Genomic DNA, 7,128 nt, shown 5'->3' on the forward strand with positions numbered 1-7,128 from the left:
TCAAACAACTTGAGATTCCTCTCTACTCAAACCCTATGAGAAGACAAGATCTTGAATTTTTGTAAGTGACAACACACGATCTTGTGCCTACCTCTTCGTAGCATGAATATTACCAATGCATGATCATTTCTTGATATGCCATTTATCTCCATGGGCAACCATGAAAGCATCTAACTCCTTCACAATCTCATCAAAAATGACTACACCTTCCCGATTCTTAACCTTCAACATCAGCATGATATTCTTTGCATGATTAATGAGGTATAGATACATGAACTTTTTCAACTAAAAATTCTCTACTTTAATGTGACAGTCGCATTTTGAACATGCTGAGAATCCATTTAGAGAAAACCATCAATCTCTGCACATTAAAAGAACTAGTTGTATAGCTTGATATTGGAAGGGATGCTTGGCCATTTTGATAAAAGCCCAAATGGTTTGAAGGTTATTATCATTATCTTGAATCAATCCTGCAACATCACTATCATCTAAAGCTTTTGTCAACAATAACATCACCTTCATCGAATTCTCTACAATTGGTAATTTGCAAAAAGTTAGAATTCCCATGATGGCTTCAACAAGCTTGCATGCTTCCATTGGTGTCTTGTCATCATAGAAAAGAAAAGATCTTCCATGGTCCATAGTTAAATCTACTAGAATAGCTATAGCTCTAACTTTCATATTCAAATTAGGCTTTTCTAAGAAGACAAGTAGCAAAGGAACCCCTCTAGCTTCAAAGCATCAATTACATTTTGTTGAATCAAGGCCTCTCTTTTGTTGTCATTGAGCTGCAATTGTGTGAGCATTTTGACCATTCCCAATTTGGATTCCTCCATACCTCTTAAAAGGAAATAGGCAAAGGATTTGCACCAATTCAACTAGATCATTGATCTTATGTTTCCTTCATTGTATGATTTTCCATCATAAGAGAGCTCATTGAGAATAGTCCCAATATCCATCGTCAACTCTTGATGATTGCCCCTAATTAAAATCGTAACAATTATCAAAATAGCACCATGTTGTTGGCCTAGCTGCTCCAAGATATTCTTATATTTTTGTCAACTCTAACAAGAATTTTATAGTAGCCCTTGTGAGGTCAGGGCTCAAGTCATTCAATAGACATTTAATGATCTTACTAAGCCCACTCGCTTCAACTAGTTTTTCCTTCCCATGGTTATTGTCTTGCACAACTGCCATTAAAACTGAAAAACAAAGTGCCTTCAATTTTTTATCATTAGGCTTCAAAGCTCCCACTATTAATGGAAGTAAAAATTCAAAAATAATCCAATTTTTATCATTTGTTCTCTCTTTGCAGAGTTCTGACAGATCAACAAGTGCTCTTTTTTTTGCTCAGCACATAATTTTGTCTCCAACTTTATCTTTGCCTTCAAAATCCTTTCCACATAGTTCTGCTACCTCCAGATATTTATAGTGCAGTACAAGGCTTCGTTTGGTATAAGAATGGAATTCAGGAGAACTGTACTAGTAAGGGGATCCTTTGGCTCACCTCTTGCAAATTCACTCTCAATTGCTTCTATCTCAAAAGAATTATTAGTTGAGATCAAAATTGGATCGTTCATCACTTTCCCTATAAGAGGACATTTAAAATGTGAATATGGCTCATGAGTAATGAAATTCTCCCGAGATCTACTAACTACTCTCCTCAATTCCAAGAAACGCTTGCAGGAGGTTTCTAATGCCATGTCAGCATCTTCTTGATAAAGAAGGGCCATGACCTACTACATATACTAGACATCCTGGAGCTCCTTTTCCCTTTCAGCTTCCTCGATATCCCTCTTAAACTTATGAAGTTTAGTAGATATATAGCTAGGGCTTTTCCCAACACCTATGGCACAATCATCCATCCCTCTCTTTGAAAGAATCATAATAACCAATGTTCTTATCCTTACAAAGCATTTTATACTATTCCAACTCTGCCATAGATGTTGCATAGACCTTGACAATATTGTCTGCATATTTCATCAACCAGGAGACTAGTAAACCAGTGGAACCTATATTTAGGACAACCACATATTGAAGTTTTGAAATAGGGGTACTAAAAGTGTGCCTACAAACATCAATCATTGTTTTACATGTATATTCACCACTATCTTTCTCTCTGATGTCACTATATTTTTCATTGCAGTAGCGCTATTTGGATGCATATTTGTCACTATTTCCTTACATTGTTTGATCACTATTTTTTCTCTTATACATATATTATTATTTCTTTTATATGGCACACACATTGTTTCTACCCTTGGCCACCTCACTGCTCTTTGTTGTCTGATGGCCATCATAATATTCTTACTGCGTTTCTAGGTCTACTTTTTGTAACTAAGAGCATCGTTTCATACAATCACAGATATTGTATCTTCACCAAAAGTGTTGTACCATTATTAATAGAAAATGGTCTTTGACATTAGTGCTTGGACCCCTTACACAAGATAGTAAATTGATGATCATTATATGGTGAATCTCCTTCAAATAAAAGCTGTGAATGTATCCAAGGATAGTGAATTGCCTTGCAAACACTCTAAATACCTTTAACAAAAATGTGAAATTATCTCTCTTTCTGCCCCTAATAATATGAGTCATGCTCTCTAATATTTATCATAGTTTTGATCTTCTTCTTCACTGAAATTAATTGCGATCATGTTGTTTTAATGTCATTAAATCTACTCATATCATTGTTGATAGCTCTTTTGTAACCTCTAATGATGATGCTCCTCTAGACAATGGTAAATGTACATCTTGTCATGTCCTATCATCTCTGAGTTTCTATAACAGTCCATCTCACTATCTCATCGTCACTGTTATGGATTCCATTTGATGACATATCTGTTTTGTTATTTTCAACATTTACCATTGTTCTTGATCTTTGGTCACTGAACATACATATAAAAGTGTATCAACATTTCTTCATCACTGTCCTTTAATGTTGTATTTCTTTATCACTCTCCTTTAACATTGTTCCTAGATAATAGTGACTGATTTTGATGACTTCTAATTGATCTTTGCTCAAGATATCTCCAATTCCTTCTCACTATTTTTAGTGTTTTGCAACACTTGTATTTTTCCTTGAATGAGCACCATTTAATGACTTGGCTCTTGTCCATTAATTAATTTTTTTACTATCTTAATTGCATGATTCTTGACTGTTGTTGTCCTTTAATTTGTTGATCACTATTTTGCACTGGAATTCTCGTTCTTCGGGCTTTCCTTTTAGATTTCAGTATTCATCTTTTCAACAACAATGTTCTTGTTTTATTTTATGTAATAATTTACTCTTAGACAAACTTGTATCTTTGTCTCTAAGACACATGCCTTCCATTATCTCTTTCTTACTACTATAATATTCACGTGACCTTATGCTCTGTTAAACATCCTTTTGTCTGAGTTGTAATGACCATCACTTTTGTTTCAAAATTCTATAGTGGTAAATATCATTTACGACCTAATATTCATGTAAATTCCCTCTGAGTCACAATATTTTCCATGGATGTCTAGATCAACCTAACCATCCTACATTTGATGTAAGGTGCCATTCTTACCCAACTACCAATAGTAAGTTTACCAGAATCATAAAGATTTTCTTTGTAAGCAATGCAGCCTAGATAGATCTTCATTTATATAATGAAAGTTAATAAAAATGGAAAACTGTTATAAGAACTCCTATACTAGAAAAATTTGTGTAAAAATGTATTTCATCTGCTTCGTATCGTCTCTAAAAGCTATCACATTCTTTCAATGTTTTCATCAGTGCCCTTGATATTATCTTCATTTCTTAGTTTCTTTCCTTTTCTCACAACTCTTCGTAATGTTGTTCCTAACTGCTCTTATCATCTTAAAGATCTCTATAATATAAAAGACCTTGCTTTTCATAGCAGTGACATCTATTGAGCATCATTGTCTTTTATTGATATCTCACTATCTAAGAGATGCGTATTGTCTTAAAGCACTATTGATATCATTGTTACATTGAATATCACTATTATCTGTCACATTTTTTTCATTATGAACATCAACACTAGAATGTACCACTTGAGACTTGGGTTCTTTAGAAGTAGAAGCATTACCATCAGCTCCAGCAACTAGCTCCACAATTAGTAACCCTTCTTCTTGCTACTTCACAATATCATCACTTTGAGAGAGGATCTCAATTGATGATTGAACTATGGTTGGAGATTCCTAATTTTCCACCAAGTACATCTCAACGTCTTTAGTTATATCTTGTTGCATGGGAGTTTCAAAATTTTCAAGTATTTTTTCACTAGAATCAACCTTACCTAACTGGCATCCATCTTCATCAAGTGGTTCATTTGTTTCTTTGGTTTTTTTGAAGACTCTGGTTTCTCTACTTCACCATGTTCCTTAGTAGCACTTGGATGAATGGTTGGCATATTAGTGGCTACAGAATTTGAGGCCTCTTCAAACATGGCTCTCTCATCTAATTGAGCCTTAGCAAAAATCTCACCAAGTGATGAAGCACATACTTGTGATAGACCATTCAATATCATTTTTCAGAAAAATCATAACCTTAATTTGCATTGAAATTAACTGTAATAAATTTAGAACAAAAGTGAATATAACAGATTTGAGAGCATTTGGCATCCCTAGATTTTCATAACAGAAAATGAATTGTCTCTTAACATATGAACATAACTCTCTTGTATTAAACAATAATTGTATGGTTTATTTTATTTAATAAGTATAATTATGGAGAGGCAAAATTGATAAAATTTTCTGGGAAATTTTTGGTAAAAGTCTTAGATGATACTTATTAATCGCAAGTTAAAGCAATGTAAAGTTCTTCTTTTCCTACAACACATATAACAACAATGTAAACTTATCTTGAAACTTCTTCTTTTCATGCAACACATATAATTGCAATTTTAAGTGCTTGCATGATATATACTTATGAATAAATATTACATCCTGATTTAAATGTATGAAAACAATTTTCATTCCTTTTAAGCTTCATTCATCTCGAGGTGCAATTCACAAACTCAAGAATAGTGGCTTCTATTCTTCAGGATACCTTTAGGGGAAGAGTGTGTGAATGCCCCCTCATGTCTGGAGTCCAGTTTAGAGGACATGGCTATTTACACTACTAAGGTTTGTTGAATCTAATTCTGAATAACATTGCTTGCTATTTTTGAATCTAATCTAATGTATATTTTAACTAGACTTGTAGCTTATATGTTTTGAAATTGCTGTTAGGCCTTGTAGTTTGTATAATTGGATTGCTGGAGAGCTTCTACAGCTAAGAAAGAAGGTCGTTGCATGAGTTATAGCCACACGCTCAAGTATGAAAGTTGTATATTTTTTATTCTAATGTATATTTTAACTAGACTTTGAGCTTATATGTTTTGAAATTGGTCAATGTTTTACATATAATCTTAGGAATAAAGTCAAAGAAAGTATTTTTAAAATATTAAAGTATTTAGCTAGGTCTAAGAAGATTTGTGTACTTTTGATAATTTTACTTAGTTTGTGAAAGTTGTAGACCGAAGTTTTCATAGCCCAATTTTTGCTTCCTGCAAAGAATGATCATGTCAGATAATATAAGTGAAGAACAAAATAGGGAGACAATTGGTAGATTCTGGTCTAACTTGAAAAGAAAAGGTGATGGAAAATGTTATTGTCCTTGCAATATTTGTAAGGGCTTAAACTGTAGAAGACTACTAATCAAAATAGTTAAGAGACATTGTAGGGAGAATGGTCACATTGAAGGGAGGCATGACTATCATCCACTGGTAAGTCATTCATTATATCATTTTAACAATTTATATACATATGAAATCACTTGATGATGAGTTGATGATCATGGTTTATTTATGTTAATCAATTTTATATAGGTTGATCTTCCCAGGGAAGTACATGATGTGAACCACAAAAATTTGAAGAATATGGTTTTTGAAGTGGAGGAACATGGACGTGCAAATATCCAAGCTGAAGATAATGATCCCATGGAAGATGATGATCATGCGCCAGAAAACACATTTGAAGAGGATGGTATAAATACATTGATCCATGACACATTTAGTCCAAGTGTATCTGATCATGATGAAAATGATAGCCTCAATGTACCTCTACTTCAAAAGGCATACGAGCCCCTATACAAAGACTCCCAAACAACTCTTCTCTCTGTTGTATTGTTATTGTTGAACTTGAAGGTTATGAATGGTTTATCCAACATAACAATGTCACGTATGTTAAGGTATGTCATATATGTCTTTATAGTTAACAAAGGGTGAATAATGTACCACTACTATTGTTTATATTAAAAACTTATATTTTTTGTTGTAGATTGATAGGCAAGTTTCGGTTACCATCATCAAATATTCTACCTCGCTCATATCGTGAATTAACTGCTGTTACAAAAGATATTGGAATGGAGTATGAAGCAATACATGCTTGTCCCAATGATCATATTATATATTATAAAGAACATGAATTTGCAACACAATGCCCTGTATTTCATATGAGTATATATCGAATAGATTGACTAACAAAAAAGGTTCCTAACAAGGTTCTTCATTACATCCCCATTATTCCACGGATGCGACAATTATTCAGGTGTATTAGCTTGGCTCAATTTATGGATTATCATGCACACAATAGAAGTCGAGATGACATTATTTGAATCCCTGCAAATGGTTCAACATTTATGCACATAGAGGAAAAATGGCAACACTCCAAAGAATAACCTCGTAATCTCAGGGTTTCATTGGCAGCAGATGGTGTCAATCCATTTGGAGAGATGAGATCTATTTACTCGATGTGCCCTATTTTTGTTATCAACAATAACATTCCTTCGTGGATGTCAATAAAGTGGGAGCACATTATGTTGGAAATGATTGTTCCATGAATCTTATCATTTGACAGTTATTAATTTACATGTACTTACAAATCTTGTAGTAAAACAGTCACAATAATTATGTAATGTTACTATTCATTCAAGTAGGTAAATATCAAGTTAAAGATATGAATGTAACTTAGTTTCATCACAATGATCCTTATGAACTTACATCTACATTCACTAACAAGTAACTCTATATGAAACTTTAAGTTCATTTATGACATCTCAACATTCTCACCAAAATCTAAACTACATTATCTCAT

The 7,128-nt window shown here is 33.3% G+C and overlaps 1 pseudogene; it reads right to left on the bottom strand.

Moving 5' to 3' along the window:
* Nucleotides 1-354: 354 nt before the first annotated feature.
* Nucleotides 355-1,865, bottom strand: LOC149559966 (U-box domain-containing protein 24-like; annotated as a pseudogene).
* Between the last annotated feature and the right edge of the window lie 5,263 nt (nt 1,866-7,128).

This window comes from Cupressus sempervirens, chromosome 4, assembly GCF_028749045.1.
Source record: "Cupressus sempervirens isolate cs-2001-9-10 chromosome 4, ASM2874904v1, whole genome shotgun sequence".
In the NCBI taxonomy this organism is placed as follows: Eukaryota; Viridiplantae; Streptophyta; class Pinopsida; order Cupressales; family Cupressaceae; genus Cupressus; species Cupressus sempervirens.